This window comes from Stigmatopora nigra, chromosome 15 (assembly GCF_051989575.1).
Source record: "Stigmatopora nigra isolate UIUO_SnigA chromosome 15, RoL_Snig_1.1, whole genome shotgun sequence".
Taxonomy (NCBI): Eukaryota; Metazoa; Chordata; class Actinopteri; order Syngnathiformes; family Syngnathidae; genus Stigmatopora; species Stigmatopora nigra.
Genome location: NC_135522.1, coordinates 1,374,684 through 1,391,893, shown reverse-complemented (window position 1 = coordinate 1,391,893; position 17,210 = coordinate 1,374,684). Strand labels below are relative to the sequence as shown.

The window sequence follows — 17,210 nt, the reverse complement described above, 5'->3', positions numbered from 1 at the left end:
TTTGCTTCATCGTTGCCAAAAAAAACAACAAAAAAAACAAAAGAAAAATACATATTATTGAGCCAGAAAAACTGAACATACACACAAAAGTGCTCATTATCGAACTTTAAAACAAAAAAACATTTCTCTTAATCTTGAGTTGAAGACGTTTGCCTTGTTTTCCTGGATCTGGATTGGACGGAGGTGGAGGTACCTCCTCCGTTTCCCCGCCCAGAACCTTTAGCCCCGCCCCTTTTTGACTCTGCCTGTTTGCTTTTTTCGGCATTCCCAAACAACGACCGCTTTGCTAGGGGTTTTTTTTTGAGTTTTGATTTTGTTGACTTTGGATTTGCATCCTGGGAGGTCCTCCCCACACCTCCTCTTCCTCTTCCTCCTCCTCTTCCTCCTCCTTTACTAGCTGTGTTAGCTCCTAGCTAGCCCAAGTGGACTTTTTTTGTCTCTCCCGTGTGTACTTTGTGTGACCGGCGGCGCTATAAACAAAAAACGTGCGTGTACATACGAGAACCGCAGCGTGATTCCGCTTTTATTCCTACTAGCGTGTAAATAAATCGGGACGGGGGGCCGGATGATCAAAAAGCAACAAAAACATAAGACACGCCATGAGAAATGACTTCTTCTTGTACTTGCAACAAAAGAGAAAAATAAAACCTTTCTTTTTTGGGGGACTTTTGCTGGCCCAAATATTGTGATGACCCGGAAAAAAACCCACGGAATCCATCCCCATCATTCATTCATTCATTTTCTGAGCCATTTCACCTCATCAGGTTCGCCGGGGGTGCTGGAGCTTGGCCCAGCTACCATGTGGGACGCACCCTGGCTAGCCAATCACAGCTAAGGGTGATTTAGAATGTTCAACCCAGCTAGTTTTGCATGTTTTTGAAATGCAGGACGAAAATTGGAGTATCCTATGCTAACACCACATGATGAGGATCCATTTGGGAATCGAACCCTCGACCCTAGAACTGCGAGACCGACGAACTAGGCAAGGGGGAACCCTGAATCGACTTTCCAGCCAATCACAGGGCAAATGGAGACAAAGGGCGACCAATCATGGCTAAAGGCAATTTAGCATGTTCAACTAGCTAGTTAGCTTAGCATGTTTTTTTAGGATGTTGGAGGAAACCGGAGTACCTGGAAAAAACCCAGGCAAGCCCCGGAAGAACTTACAAGCTCATCAAAGTCAAGAAAGACCCAGCTGGGAATCGAACCCACGACCAAAAAGCGGTGAGCCACAGACACGAACCACTCCTCCACCTAAAATAATATTTTTTCCCCCTTTTAGGTACTCCGTGTCCCCCCTGCAGTTGAAAACGTGCATTGCTGATGGATTGAATACTCCAAATCGTAATAATAATTAGGTATGTTGTCTTTTTTTATGGATAGGAATGAGAATTTGCCCCGCCCACTTCCACAGAAGACATTTTGGGTACTTGCAGTGTGTTAAGCGGTGATGAAGCGCAAAATTAGGACAAAAATATGTTCTCAGCATACTTGTGTCAGCGATATATTCAGCCAATGAGGAGACAGGAACGAGACCACAAAACTAGTAGTGCAAGTGACTTTTCAGCCATTTTTGTCATGCTTTATTTATTTTTGTATGTTTCTATCTCTGAAATATTTATTCCTATTTGATATATTCATACCGACAGTATTCTTTTTTTAACTCACATCCTTTTTTTCGTTTTTTTAAAGTTTAGACGACACAAGATGCGATAGAATCCGCTACTTTATGACATTTGTTAGAAAAAGACTCCTAAAGTTCGTAAAAATATTCATATTTTCATAAAGGTGATACAAAGGGCAACTCCCACTTTTAGAAAATGCGAAATTTTCCTCATTAATTTGAGTACTGTCTACTAAAATTAATTTTTCTTGTGCAAATTTTACTTTTTTTTTTAAACTCAATTTCCAGTCGTGCATTCTCATCATAGTACTTGTCGGCAATAATGCTAAAATATCATTAATATTAATAACGCCTCCGCTAAAGCTTGTAAATAATTGAAGAATGAATTTCTTGGGAAAATACACCCTTGCATCATTTGCGTCGGATTTTTATTGTAGAGTTGCTACATTCACACACAGGAGGGAGAAAATATATATAAATTATTCACATTGTGAAAGGGAATACAGTAATCAAAAAATATAAATACAAATTTGAGATGCAGGGATTTTTTTCCCGAAGATACGAGAAAAAAATGTATATGCTAGCATACGATGTAGCCACTAGGTGGTCTTATTCAAGGCGGAATAATTAATACTTTTGACTTGGTTATAGCACAACAAAGTTATGCCTATTTTTAAGTGTGTGTATAGTAACAAAGTTAAATTTAAAGTTTTTTATGTTACATAGTGTCACTAAAGTGTAGTGAACTGAATGTGTTGCCTCTGTTAGCCGTTAGCCGCTAACGTCTGTCTCAACGATAAGTACTCCATACAGTACTGTATGTAATGTCCTATTTTTTTAAAGATTATAACCACTAAATGTGTATTTCGGTATTTTGTGAGTGTAGGTAGTGAATTAGAGTAATTTAAAACATCTTTTTCAAATATTATATCCTATTTTAGGTGTCTTTTGCAGAGAGTGGGAACATATTAGTTTGTATTTAGTGATTTTTATATGGGAAAAATTGATTTGAGATACAAGTGAATTGACATACAAGCTCGGGTTCTGGAACACATTAAACTTTTTTAGTAAACAGAGTTTAATTCAAAGTTTTTTTATGTTACAGTGTCACAAAAGTGTAGCAAACCGCCCACGTTGCCTCCTCCGTTAGCCGTTAGCTGCTAACATCCGTCTCAAAAGGTAAGAATTCCATACAATACTGTACATAATGTCACATTTTATAGAAAATAAGAACCTCTAAATATGTATTAGTCATTTTATGAGCGTATCAAGTGAATTTGAGTATTTCAAAACAACTTTTTCCAATATAATATCCTATTTTGGGTGCTTTTTTCAGACGATGGGAACAAATTAAGTGCTTTTATATGGAAAAAAATATTTGAAATACGAGCAAATTGACACACGAGTGAATTGACGTACGAGCATGGGTCCCAGAACACATTAAGCTCATATCTCAAGATATTTCTATCCAAAAATGTCTCACGACCCTCTCAGTTGACACCGAATGTTATCAAGCAGTCCCCGAAAACCAAAGCAAAAAAAAAAAAAACCTCTCCTGATCCGCAGTCTAATTACAAGCATAATCACCACAATTAGTTGGCGCGTTATATGATGTGCTGATGCTAATCTCCGGAGCTCGGGGTGAAACACCGTTTAGGCACCTTGGGCCCCATTTCCTCTTTCCCGTCAACCTTTTTTCCCCCTTAGCTCCTTCGCCTCATCCGCTTTTTTAGTTTTTTTTTAATATCAGTCTCGGTAGACTCCATTAGCGATGCGCTTTCTATTGAGGGATGCTAATTTGTTTTGTCAAAAGCTTTGTTTATCCCGGATTAATATCTCAATAAACAGACGCTGCGCATACTGTGTTAAATGATGATGATTATACAGGAAGAAGGTTACAGCCCACGCTGGTGGACCACCATGTTTTACCCTTTTTTTTCCCACTCGCTCGGGGACTCGACTCATTTGTGCAAGTACACATCATCATTTTTTGCTTTTTTTGGGGGGTACTGTGGAGATGATTTGACTTTCTTCAAGGCTTTGGCTAATTGCTGGAAAGGACCTGAGTGTTGCTGACGATTCAGTTCACTTGTATTTGACCCTGTTTTTTTGTTTTTGTTAGTTTTTTTATGGAAGAAGAACATTGAGTCACTACTAGGATGGGATTCCTTGAAAAAGATGGCCGTGGTGACGTCAAGGTGAGTTAAGAAATCTATAAATGTGTCAGAATGACCTCTGTTGGGGAGGAAATGTGTCTGCTGTGGTGGTTACAGGAAAATTGAGGGATGGGTGGTCAAAGTGGTGGCCCGCGGGCTAAATCTGGTCCGCCGCATCATTTTGTGCGGTCCGGGAAAGTCAATCATTAATGCCGACTTTCTGTTTTAGGATCAAATTAAAATGAAAAATATAGATTTATTAAATTTCCTGGTTTTTCTCCTTTTAAATCCATAATTGTCATTTTAATCATTTTTTTCTGTTTTTAGTTTAAAAATATTTTTTTAAATCTAAAAACATAAAAAAAGCTAAAATAAACATTGTTTTAGATCTCTAAAACTGAATATTCAGAGCTTTTAATCCATTTATAGAAAAAAAATCTTCTTTTATATATTTTTAGATGTTACAAAATAATTTTTGAACTTAAAACACAGAAAATGGATTAAAAATGACAATTATTGATTTAAAAGGGGGAAAATCATGCTAATCAATATACATCTGTACTCTTCATTTTAATTTGCTCCTAAAACAGAAAATTAGCACTCATCATTTAATTTTCCGGGCCGCACAAAATGATGTTGCGGGCCAGATTTGGCCCTAGGGCCGCCACTTTGACACCTGTCATGTACATGATATAAATGTGTCATTTTCCATTATGTCCCAATCAACACATACGCCAATCGCTAATGCTAATCAATGTCTTGAACTTTTTGGACACACAAATAAAGAAATACATTTGGATTTAGGACATGAAACAACAGAATAGCTTGCTAGAAGCCCAATGGCGGAAGTGTGTAGCACTTCATACAGAGAGCCAATTGTGTCTGTAACAAAGGCCATTTATTTTAGTGCTTTCCAATGGAAGCGCAACGTGATAACCTCTGCACTACAAACCACCAACTGGGAGTCATTTGAGACAAAGCCACGCATCCGTCTCCTTATCTCCACACGCAGCAGCCTAGCCGCAACCACGCGAGCGAGCGAGCACCCACCGCCACCGCCAGGGCCTCCGAAGGCCGGGGCTATCGCCTGGCCACCCTCGCCGCCGGCCCCTCTCTCGGGGATGCTTTAAAGTGCGGCTTTTATTTTGATACTATCAAAGGAAACCATCAATAGAAAGCTGCACATATTTTGAGGTCATTTTCGCACTTGAAAGTAGATTATTATTCTCTTTTCATTATTCACGGACAAAATATAACCTTGCTAAAGATAATATTCAAGTGGCTTGACCATTTATCAATAAAAAAAATCTTAAAAACTCTATTTCGGCAAAAAATACATGATAAAAAACAACAGTGTATTTTCTTAAAGAGACAGTCACCACAAATAATGCAATTACTGCAGGTTAATTTTGTACTGTAATTTTTTAGGTCGTTTTCGCACATAAAAATGTTTTATTATTCTCCTCATTATTCTCAAAATATAGCCTAAAAATATAATCTAAAATATGAAATATTCCTTCATATTTTGATTTTTTTTTTACCTTTTTGACATGCATTATCCATGTTGAAAACAATGTAGTAATGCCCACTAATACCACTGTTATGGTTTAGTCAGTCAGTCAGTTATGACATTGTAGTTTGTGCAATTTATTTGGGTAAATCAAAGCTAAATGAACACAGTAAATTTGTTTTCTATGGTGGCAACCTTAATTCTGTAGCTCTGATGTGAGCCGGAGTGCTCGTAGTGTAATGAATTTTTTATAACACTCACAATATGCATGTAAACTGGCCTCTACTGCAACAGGATTCATATAAATGAAAAGACTGACTAATGTGGGGTTCATGTTTTATGCATGCGTCCAGCCTGCAGGTTACAGCCGCATTGTGTTGTGTATCTTTTGGACCTGCAACATTAAAACAAGACAGCTTCCCCTTTAAAAGTAACAACTAACATGAACCTTTTTATACTATTGGCCAAAATATCTTTAACTGTATTATTCGTATGTACTATTATTTTTAAACAACATTTACAATTTTCCAGTTAGTTTTTAAAAATATGTTGACTTTAAAATTATTATTTGAAATCGGCACACTTCCTGGTCATGTGACGTTACGCCGCCCAATCACAGCCAGGCTGGAAGTAGGTCATCCAAAATGGCGGCACGCTGTTCGAATAGCATTCACCTCGTTCGCTAGCTTTTCGGGGAATCGCGAATGTATTAAGCATTATTTCTGTAAGGGTTTTTACTAAAATGCTTGTGTAAATTTCGTCGTAGTGCTGCGAAATGTATGCGTTTAACTCGTGCTAGCTAACACGGAAACGAATGCTAAACGCCGATGCTTTTGTTAAAATGTAATTACACAAGGCTGCACTAATTGAATACGGTCGAAGACGGTATCACAACGTGGGCCAAACAAAACTTTAATCGTTTTCTCAGTTAAATAATAGCACAAAGGTGAGTATTTTTTAGGGGTAAACAACGTATTTTGGTGCAAATTAACATGTCGGCTCATTCATTACCCCCAACATTTGTGTTTTTCAGTGCAAAACAAGAACTAGTACTATATGCCAACTCATCTGTGTATTCTACTTAGCAGGTAAGGGTCTATTTATATATTATGAAATATGATAAATAGTTCGGTCTTTTACCCATACCTAATACCATGTTAAGGTAAACATCTGCCTAGTATTTTCCAATATAGTTGACTCAATAAGGGAGCCATCAGTATTTTTTTATATACTTTATAAAAGGAATACTTCTAATATAATTGTTGAAACAATGCAAATTATGAGTGTCAGAACCTGTATTATCACAATTTCAGACACCTATTACTATCATATAAAGACACTTTACAGCTCTTGTAATATTTTGTCCTTGAAGTTACTACACTTAAGTGTATTATCATGTTCTAATTTTTCCACTCTAAAATAATAATAGTAGTCTTTTCATCAGTTTTTTACTGATATTTCTAAGATATCCGATATTGTAATTACCATCGAGTTTCAGTCAAAATAAAACCAAACCAGGTTTATTATCGCGCATACTAGTTCAATCCGCTTTTTTAATTCAAGTCCTCCCCTGTGTAGTAATATTTTCATAATTTAAAAGTAATGCGAGCTATGCAAAAAAAGACAATATGACCTTTCGTTGACTTTAATTTTATTCTCAGCTCCTTTTAGCAGGTTGTATTCCAATCTTCTTTTCCCTTCAAATGTTGCGTCAACTCTGTGGGAAAACTGCTGACGACCGTTCCGAAGAATGGTCGCATTACAAGCTGCTTGGTGGCTAATTAGCTCTCGTGGAGCTATTACGCTCACCCGGGCGTAAGAAACCAAAGCGCCTCGAAACACGTCCATGAGTTGTTGATTTTCACTTTTCAAAACTCAAACTGCAGCACCAAAGTGGTCTTAAAAAAAGGATTTTCCTCCAAGGACTTAAAGAAAATCCCCCAAAAATAGAGACCCAATTGACAAATCATAGCTCAGCTGATCCCAGGAGATAAAGTAGACTATTGAACTAATCCTGAACTCGCAATTTCATGTCGTCGTACAACGTTAATGGCCGCCATACATCAGCCCATGTCAAGGCCGACGTCTTTTCAACTCGTTTATTAATTACTAGATGGTAAAAAAGATAACGGACTCATTTTGTTTTTGAAAAATGGATGTGGAAGGAAATTAAGAATGTTTTTCTTTTTTTCCCCCCTTCACAAAATTGCTTTTTTTATGAATAAACAAACAAGGCATTAAGATGTATTATATCCTGAATTTTACTGCCCCCTATGGTAGGTAGGTGGTACTGATAATATGCCCCCAGTGGTAGGTAGGTGGTACTGCTAATCAACTCCTCAAATATTTATGTTTTAAGACGCACAAGTACAATTAAAATTTATTTCAGCCTTCTCAAATATCCTAAACAAAATAATAACAATAGAATTGCGAAAGTAAAATATGTAATATTTTAAGTCTGAAATGATTGGTTACAATTTGCAATATAAATACTAGATCAAATAAATCAGTTTTACTGAATATTTGCTGTATTTAAAGAAGTAGGAACAAAATAAATAGCATTGAAAACAATATATTGAGGAATTGTTTGTTGTTTGACAATTAATTATGTAAATATATTGAATTTTTCTTTAGAAATATAATTGTTTTCCTAATTTTTTTGTGTGCTGGCAGCATTTTTGCAAAGAATGGTTCTTTGCTAAATCGAAGGTAAGGTGACAATATTACCCAAAAATAAATGAGCAATGGTTAGTAGTGCGTTAAATTGAGGTTAAAGCTGATTACATCGACTTAAGTTATTGTAATTAATTTTACTGGAGGCAAGTCACTGCATTTGAATTGTTATGCACAAAAAAAAGCTTTTTGTCTCACAATAAAAAAAGTGGTCATGGTATTGACCCTAAAAAATAGTTTTTTTTATGTCTTTTTTGTCTCTATTAACGATGATTTTTCCCCTTTTTACAGTAATTGCCACCTTGAAAATGCAAATGGAAAAAGACAATGAAATAAATGATGAGCTGATGACAAAGCAACCAATTGCTACTCAAAATGTAGAATTGAGCAAATATTTTCTAACATCTGCACACAGTCAGAAGAGAAGACATTTTTGTATGTAAGTACGTTCTCCTTAATTATTCCTCATGTAGATACAAATTAAGTTATGAACAAATGTGTAATTTATTTGGGAAGATATATTTGGTGCCACCAGGAGGCGCCCCTGTCTCAAATGTACTAAGAACAGTTAGGGGAAATATACTGTATACTTTGTGTACTTACTGTAAGTAGTATGTGACGATGGAAAAATGGGAAATGCAAGGAATTACTGTATACCAGGGATGGAAAGTAACATTACGTTTACTTCCGTTAGTTAGAACTAAGCAGTGTTTGTCTCTTTTTGGAGTATTATAAAAATAAACATTAAACGGTAAGTAAATCTATGGAATTTATTTATTCAGTTGTTAAACATTTTTATTACAAAGTGAATTAAATAGAGGGAATTAGGTTTTTTTGTGTTTTCCATTTTGTTCAAATGTATAAAGCCCCTTTAAATTAGCATTTTAGATGGGAAAAAAACATGTTAACTGGCCCAAAACGCTGTAAAAAGTAGAAAAATATGTACATACACATTGTAATGATTCTCGGACAGTAGACAGTGAAGCTTCTGTTACACACTCAGACAGGAACACAAAAGATAAAACGGGAACAGCCTTAATTGAGAGCGCATCTTCTCTGGTCCAATGACAAAAGACAAACCCTAGTCTGTCTTTGTCCCTTGATGTGGGCCCCCTCTCAATCTGTCCTTCCACAATTTGAGCATTTATAGGACTAAGCTTGCCTACCATTTTGCTTTTAGCTAATATTCGGTACTGCTAGGTTAAATATTACCCTTAATTTTACACAAGAAAACTCAATATCACATTTTAAAGGGTTTGTTGTCGCTAATATTGAGCTATTTTATGTAAAATTTACTTTGTGTCGATGTTTGCAAAGTTATTGATTAGCATTATGAGCTAACGGTTAGCATTTGGAGCCAAAATGGGTAGGTTAGCTTAGCATAAATGAATGTATGACTCGACGTATTGTAAAAACACGTAACATGTCAAACATTAGCATTAATTTTACTCTGTTTACAGTGCTATTTTATTTGTGAGAAGGATGTTATGTTCAATTATGAAAGGTAAACAAAATTTCTTGTCTTTGTGATTAGCATTGTGAGCTAACGTTTAGCATTTGAGCCAAAATGGGTGGGTTAGCTTAGCATAAACGAACGTATTACTCGTCATATTGTAAAATCATGTAGCAGAGCAATTGTTTTGTGTTTTTATTTTTATTCAAACACAGTATTTGAACATTTGTCATATTTATTGCTAGTTTTACATTTCCTTTGAGCCACAACTGTTGTTATTAAAGTGACAAGAACTGGGTATCAGTTGCCTAGCTACAGCGGGTAAAGTAGCGAGGGCAAAATAATCGTATATAATAATTACTTTACGTTTCCTAATGGATACCGCTTTTGCGAAACCCAGCTTTCATTAGCACTCATCTAGGTGAGCTCATTAGTGAAATGAAGGGCATTTTGAGCAAGTCATTACTATGCTATTGGTGACTTTCTCACCAGCTCTTCTCTTTTGCTGTCGCATTTTAGTAAGGAGCTATTCTCACGCTGGTATTTGGAATAATTAGCTATAAAAGAAAAGGGTAGAGAAAAAAAAGCTTCACTCTTATAAGACCAAGTTAAAAAAGAAAGAAAAGTGGTCACTATTGAGAGCGTGTGAGTTGTGGAGTCAATGGCGAGGCCAAGCCACGCTTGGAGAATTCTGAGCAGCATTTGGAACAAAAGTACTAGCTGCTCCACTTCAGTTCTTTTGCACTTCGCTCAACCTCATTCGGCCTCAATTGGACTAGAACCGCAACTACAGGGGCGGAAAAAAGCCATATTGATAGACTAATAGTGCTATATGACTTAATTTGTTGATGCTATACTCACCAATGCAGAATAACTTATTCCAGTTTTTGAATTGAATTGAATTAAATGGAGGAATAAGTCTTGATTAGGGTCTTGGTGCAGAACTCTTCGGTCTTGGGAAGAAACTGTCGATGATTCTGTTTGTCTTGCTGTTAAGGTTCGCTAGCGCCTTCTAGAAGGCAGCAGGTTGAAGTGCTGGAAGCTGGGATGTGTATTGTCTTTTCAGATTGATCTTTTCTAAGACTGGACAGGGTAGGTAGAGAGTAGTTGATGATATTTTAGGCTGTGTTGTTAATGAACATATTTATATTTATGTTGATAAACATATGTATGTAAATATTTAAGCTTGTAGCCAAAGGCTAATTTACATCTTAAGTCCCTTGTATGTCTCATGAAAATATTATGATAATAACCACTTGGTGTCCACTTAGGTGGGTGCATGTTGTTGTTGTTTTTTTGGTAACTTTCTGCACGCAACAGCTTTTGAGAATCTAACCACTAAGCTTTTTGTTGAGCCAGTGTTTTTTCTGATTTCCTCATTTGGCTTTCCACATAATTTGCAAATATCATTTTTTTTTGGCGGGGGGCTATCCGGAGGCACATGTTACTCCATGTCAAAGAGCTCAAAGAATCCACTTTCCGGTGCAGTCTCCAGAGAAGGATCTCTGTCAAAAATAAAACAAATCTCTCTGTTTGACATGTGGCCTTCAGTTCAACTCTTTGAGATCTTTTGTTCTTTCCCTCAGGGACTTTTTTCTCTTCTCATTTGAACTCTCTTTCTAAAGCAAAATCAAGCCAAATTGAAATCCCAACAACACCTTCACCTAGGGAAATTGTAGTCACTGCTTTCTGGAACGTTGTACTTCACCAGTTCTTCATTTTCTTGTGATTCGAGACTGTCTTGTTTCACTATTTTGTCACTGCAAGATTTTGTACCCAAACAATCCAAGACATCAACAATGGCTGGCTCTAGAGGTGACTGTGGAAAGGCATCTTGGCGTTTGTAAATGGCAGTGTGCTCTGAATGTCTATCATTGTCATGTTTTGTTAGGGTAGCACCTTGTGTAGCTCTTCACACTCGGCTGAGCCCCGTGGTTAAATAAACAAAGCTTTGTGTTTGGTTTTGCCACGGATCAGCGCCGCAATCGGCCGCTCACCTGGAAAACTGGAGAGCAAAGACGGAAAACTGAGTGACAGCATCGCCCGTCTGCCAAATAAAAAATGCTTCGTTTCATTGGAAGAAAATACTTTTTTAGATACTAAAATGATGTAAATGCACTTGTGGGTTATTTAATCCACCTGTCTTTTAAAATGTCTGAAACACCATTCAAACAGAATGTTTTTTTTAAAGCCTTTAAACATGACCTTTCTGACCTGGCCGGACTTTTGGTCGCCAAAAGTCCGGGCGACCAAACTTCTGTGCGACCAAACTTCTGTGCGACCAAACGTCTGTGCGACTAAACGTCTGTGCGACCAAACGTCTGTCCGACCAAACGTCTGTGCGACCAAACGTCTGGGCGACCAAACGTCCGGGCGACCAAACATCCAAATACCCCTTTCTGACAATGCAGCTAATATAGTTAGCATTAGGAGCATGCTAATACCATTTCAATTAATGAATTGATCCAGGATGAATCTTCTTGAAGTATTTTTGATCTAAAAAAATCCTCATTTTATGATTTTTTTATTAGCTAAACCAGCATAGCATAATACAACCCGAACATTGACATACTCCAAGTCCACTACTTTATGATTATTCTTTTTTAAATCCAGTTTACAGTCTTCAATAGCATTTAGCATGCATGCCAGCTCTTGCCAAAGACAGCTGCTAGCCGTCTAGACAGACAGGAGAGCACTTCTTTTGCATCCGGACCAGGCCTAGCCTGCCCCGGATCATCTCCCTGTCACTGCCCGTCATTCCTCATATCCCGACAGGAGCTCTCGATCCTTTGCAGGATTTTCCGCTGCCGTCATCATCTCTCAGCAGCTAGAGGAAAGGAAAGCATAATTACAGGATAGAGGTCGACAATAACTCAGCACTACCTAAGGTTAACACTAATAACAATGGTAAGCAGCAAGAAGCCTTGACATTGTTTGGAGATGAGACCAAAACAATTCGTCAGGGTCTACCTGTTGCCTGGACTTCTTACCGAAAGGACTATCGTAGAGTTGGGATTTGACTATATGTAATATATAAATACTATGGCGTATTTTTCGTCCAAAAATATTGACTGAATCGAGGGTGCGGCTTATATGCGCATAAATTAGACTTGACATCCACCAAACTGCAAAATGGTGAATGATATGGTCAATTATTTCAAAATAGAGAAAAGAAAAAGCGCTTAACAAAATTAATTTTGACGTCTATGAATGAAATTGAAGAAAAACTAAAGTATATTACATAAAACGTGAAAATATACCTAACTACTTGTGACTGCCATCACGATGATTTTTCTTAAGATTTTTCCTTCATAGTAGTAACACATTTGTACTTCCTAATAAAACTATGAATTGTGAATGGTCTTATACGAAAGAAAATGTAAAATTCAACGATTTTAGGCCCTTTTTAAGAGTGCGGCTTATATGCGAGTAAATACAGCAATTTAATTAGTTTACAGTAGTTTATGGAACATGAGCATGTACAAAATGGACCAGGGGTATCAATGTATGACCCACCTGAAAGTCTAATCCGGGTCCAAACCATACATGTAGAATGGCATGCTTTTATTTTGAAAGTGGCACTGTAAAACTAGAGCTTTGTGTACTAATACACTTGAATTATTTCAGTCAAACAATGGGTTAAAACTCATTCTGATTAATTATGCACCCCAAATTCAGTCCAAAACAGCTTTTACACTTAATTATTCTTAACAGAAGTATTTATTTTGGGTTATTTTATTTTGTGAGATATTTTTTTACTGAATAACTAGTTGAGCTTTTCAGGAACGGCCACCTTTTGCTAAGGTTAACTTCACGACACACTTACACAACGGCGACACGCGTGGATGCGGGGGTGGCCTTGGCCGGCTGACTTTGAAAAGCCAAATCGTACGCCTACGTCTCGTTCGCCGCCGTCTTCGCCGACACCTCCCAGATCCCCGACTATTGTTTTTATTCACATGACAGTGTTTTGGCATTCCAGTCTACCCTGTGCAGCCCCAGGGTCACGGAACAAGCATAAACAAACACACACACGGCAGCGGTAGACATATCTCATTCTAGGGACGCGTAGTGTAAACAAAGTACGAGTGTATCTCCTCCGGCACGTCTTGACTACGTCCTCCTCGATAAGATGGTTTTATTAAATGCCGGTCAAGTCAAAATGCAGCTGGGTTGTAAAAATATTGTATCCTCTTTTTTACTGGAAAGGTCATTTAAACATATTTTTTTACTGGATTGTTTCCTGCTGGTTCGTGTTTAGAAAGAGAGAATATTTGGCAAAAAAACACCTGGAAGTACTCGAAGAAATCTAATCAAATACTTTGACCTTCAATTGGAGATATATAAATATAAACAAGGTTGTGTTTTTACAATATGAAGGAAGACAGATGGTTTTTAATGAGATTATCATTCATAAAAGTATTCAGTTTTATTTGTTTAGTCCTTAAAAATGACAATAATCTGACAAAATAACCAGCCAATGTAAGGTAAGACCAAATCTCAGAGTTTAATTCTTTACAACTGATTACAGGAAAAACTACAAATTTATTGATGAGTAAGAAAGTGAAAAAAAATCTTTGCAAAAATTATTTGCAGTTTTTAGGTAAAAAAATGTTCTCGTGATTAATTGTCTAACGATTTTTAAAGCAATTTTAAGGGTGCGACTTATACACAGACGCGGCTTATATGCGAGAAAATATACTACTCATTCTTTAATGGCGTTAACACCAATCCATGACCGTCTTTGAGGTCACGTTGCCCCTTTTTAACAGTTTTCCGACAGCCAAATTCTCTCCGAGTTCAAACCGTAGCATGTTTGGATCCCGATCAGATAACACAACTACACTATCCTCATCAGATAGTATTGTAGTACAGCTATGCGCAATCTGATCAACTAGCCAAAGCGGGGATTTACCACCGAGTATGTGACAAACGTCTTACAGGCACAACGACCGAGAAAAAAAATTGGGAGATGTCCTGATTGGGTAGAGTCCAAGACCCCCGAAAAAAACATGTAAAGCAGAGAAGAAGACCACAGCTTGTCTTGTCCTGAACCTGGCCAACTAATTCTTTTCAATAAATTGTGCCAAGCTAATGTTCCCTGCCTGAAATGCTAATGACGAGAGCCAAAACTCGCACTGACACCGCCATGATTTTGGGCAAGAGATTTATGCAAAGTAGCCAGCAAGGCCACGGGAGCCGGCCTCCATTTCAGCATACCAAAGAGCCTCTTAATCTACTTTAATTCTATTACGCTTTGAGCTACAGCTGGATAAGAAGTCGGCTTAGCTTCAGTGTTCCTAATGCCGGATTCACTTGAGGGGTCTCTTGGGGTTTTTGTCTTGACATTTGGCAACGAAATACCTATTTTAGAAGTTTTTTTTCTGACATTTCAGATTGTGTATGCCGTATGACAACTTTTGTATGGGGTTTTTATAGTACGTTTTTTGGGAAAACCTATTCCAGATCTAATCTGGATCGTCTTGGTTACTGGTAGTAAATGAAAACGGAATAGTAGTGTCTTGTTTTAAGCATTATATGCCTTTTCACTATTTAAATATAGCGTGTCAGCAAGCAATGTACCTAACAGTCAAGCTACATCTATAGAATGTGTAATTTAGTGCATACTGATTAGGTACTAAGTATTCTTTGGAGACAATTTTAGAGTTTTAAGTGAGCTCTGTGTGTGTGTGAATATTAGATTAGATTAGATTATTTTATTCATCCTGTATTCCGGAAATTTCATTGTCACAGTAGCAACAGATTACAGACACAGAAAAAGACATTTTAGACATAGATAAATAGGTCATAAATAAATATGTTCTGCATTGCTTTTATATGTATTTTTAATCGCTTATTAAGGGGAATTGTAATTATTAATAAAGTCGACCAATTGGCCAAGATTGACAGTTAAACAACGATAAACCGTACACACACTTGATAATTTTCTCTATATATTTTTAAATGTGGTTAGTTAATTCCCTTTAGAATCTCATTTTTAAGGCACATAGTCCTACTATGATTAACTTTCTTTACCTCCCAGACCAAAATACATTTTCTGCTAGTGAAACCATAACTAAAAACATGTCTTAAGCCTAAGAATTTTCCTCAAATTCAACTGTATACGCCTTCATTTTGATTTCTTGCCAATATAACACTAAGGTCTCCCCATAGTATTTTTTTCTCCCTGTAGCTTGTCGTCACTTCGAAATGAGAATGACTCGAGTCCGCGGAATTTTTGGCCGAGCGCCCCATTCCTCAGTGATGTTATCATTAAAAGGGGGCGGGGCAAACCTTGTAGAAGTAGAGTACAGGTGTCCCTTAGAGGTGAGCTACGTGCTTCCTGCTGCTGTTGGCTTATCTGTGAACTGAAATGAATCAACACTTCCTGGCACAACAGGGTCCATTTTTTTTGCACCTTACCAAAATGTCTTCCACATCTTATCAAGGAATTCCCAAAAAGCAAAATATGAGGGTGTGGGCGGTGATAATCTGTAGTTTGTTGACAAAGTTTGTCCTTAAACATATTTTTTAAAGTGCTCTTTCTTGTGTTTTCGCGTTTTTACGTTTCTTCTTCGCATTGGAGTTCATTTCGCAAAGTTAGCCTCGATCATGGTATAGCGCCACCTATTGGTTTATTTATAAAGTCTGCTGGTTGTACATTATTTCATAACTATAGTTATTTTTGTATTTGTAATATTCACGTTTTCCCAAATTTTCTTAAGTACTTTTTTTATAACTCATATTTTTGTAATTCATTATAACAGGATAATGTGATGTACGCATATTGTGCGTTTAAGTGTAGTGTGCCGCAATGTCAGTAGCCATATAATAATAATAATAATTATTATTATTTTTTTAGATGGTACCCTTCCTTTACATTTGCCTGCTTTACTCAGGGTTTGCCAGATATTTTTTAAATACTGTATGTCGGATGTAAAGTACAGTAATCCCTCGATTATCACATCTTCACTTATCGTAAATTCACTATTTCACTTTTTTTCTGCAATTAATTATTTTTTGGGAAATTGTTAAAATTAATATTTTTTAAAATATATAAAAACATGAAAAATGTCACTCTTCCTACTAGGACTCAAGCAAAATTAGTTATTACAGGGGTGACTCAACTCTACTGTAATGTATTCTTTTTCATATCCATATTGCACTGTCAGCAATATTTTTTTAAATTTCATTTTCTTATCCTTTTCAGAGTACCTTATCTACCCCCACGTCTCCCAGAAGAACACCATTCCCAAGTCGTCCGTTGAAGAAAGCAACCCAACAGGTAAACACACCTTAATAGGACATACTAACGAAGTAGTCAGGCAGACATGGGGTCCGTCACACAAGCTCGGGCATATTTACATCCGCGTGGAATGAAACATGTCTCCCTAGTTACAGTATTATTCAAACAAAACAGTAGCGAAAAGCATGATCGCATTCCTTCCCAGCCCCCCCCAACCCCCTCAGCCCCTTCCGCCCACCCCCCCAGCCCCCTCCCGCCCATCATCCCGGCTCTTCCCCCCGCCCCATCTAGTGCTTCCAACTCTTCCCTTCATTAATGGACTACTTTTCCATCTTGTGTCTCTCCCCACTTACTAAACTTCCTCTCTCTCGCCCCCACGCCACTTCACCTCCCCCCACTATTCGATCTAGCCTTTCTTCCTCTTTCCGTTTACTGAAAGTGGACCGGGATGGGGGGTAGTGGGACTAAAGTGAAAGAAATCCTGGCCTCAGAAACCCCAGTCTCTATCAGGCTAGGCATCTCCATGGTAGCACGACCCCCTAAAAAGG

At 37.4% G+C, this 17,210-nt stretch overlaps 1 protein-coding gene and 1 long non-coding RNA gene across 3 annotated transcripts in view; both read left to right on the top strand.

Moving 5' to 3' along the window:
* Positions 1-5,937: 5,937 nt before the first annotated feature.
* Positions 5,938-8,402, top strand: LOC144208343 (uncharacterized). Its single transcript, XR_013328872.1, has 3 exons — positions 5,938-6,236; positions 6,324-6,378; positions 8,255-8,402. It is a non-coding gene; the product is annotated as an uncharacterized LOC144208343 (long non-coding RNA).
* Positions 8,403-16,619: 8,217 nt separating this feature from the next.
* Positions 16,620-17,210, top strand: part of LOC144208261 (MAPK regulated corepressor interacting protein 2-like) — a 31,694-nt gene continuing 31,103 nt past the window's right edge. For both annotated transcript variants that reach the window (XM_077734013.1, XM_077734011.1), the window contains exon 1: positions 16,620-16,701. The gene's annotated coding sequence lies outside the window, so the exon portion shown is untranslated. The remainder of the gene's footprint in view (positions 16,702-17,210) is intronic.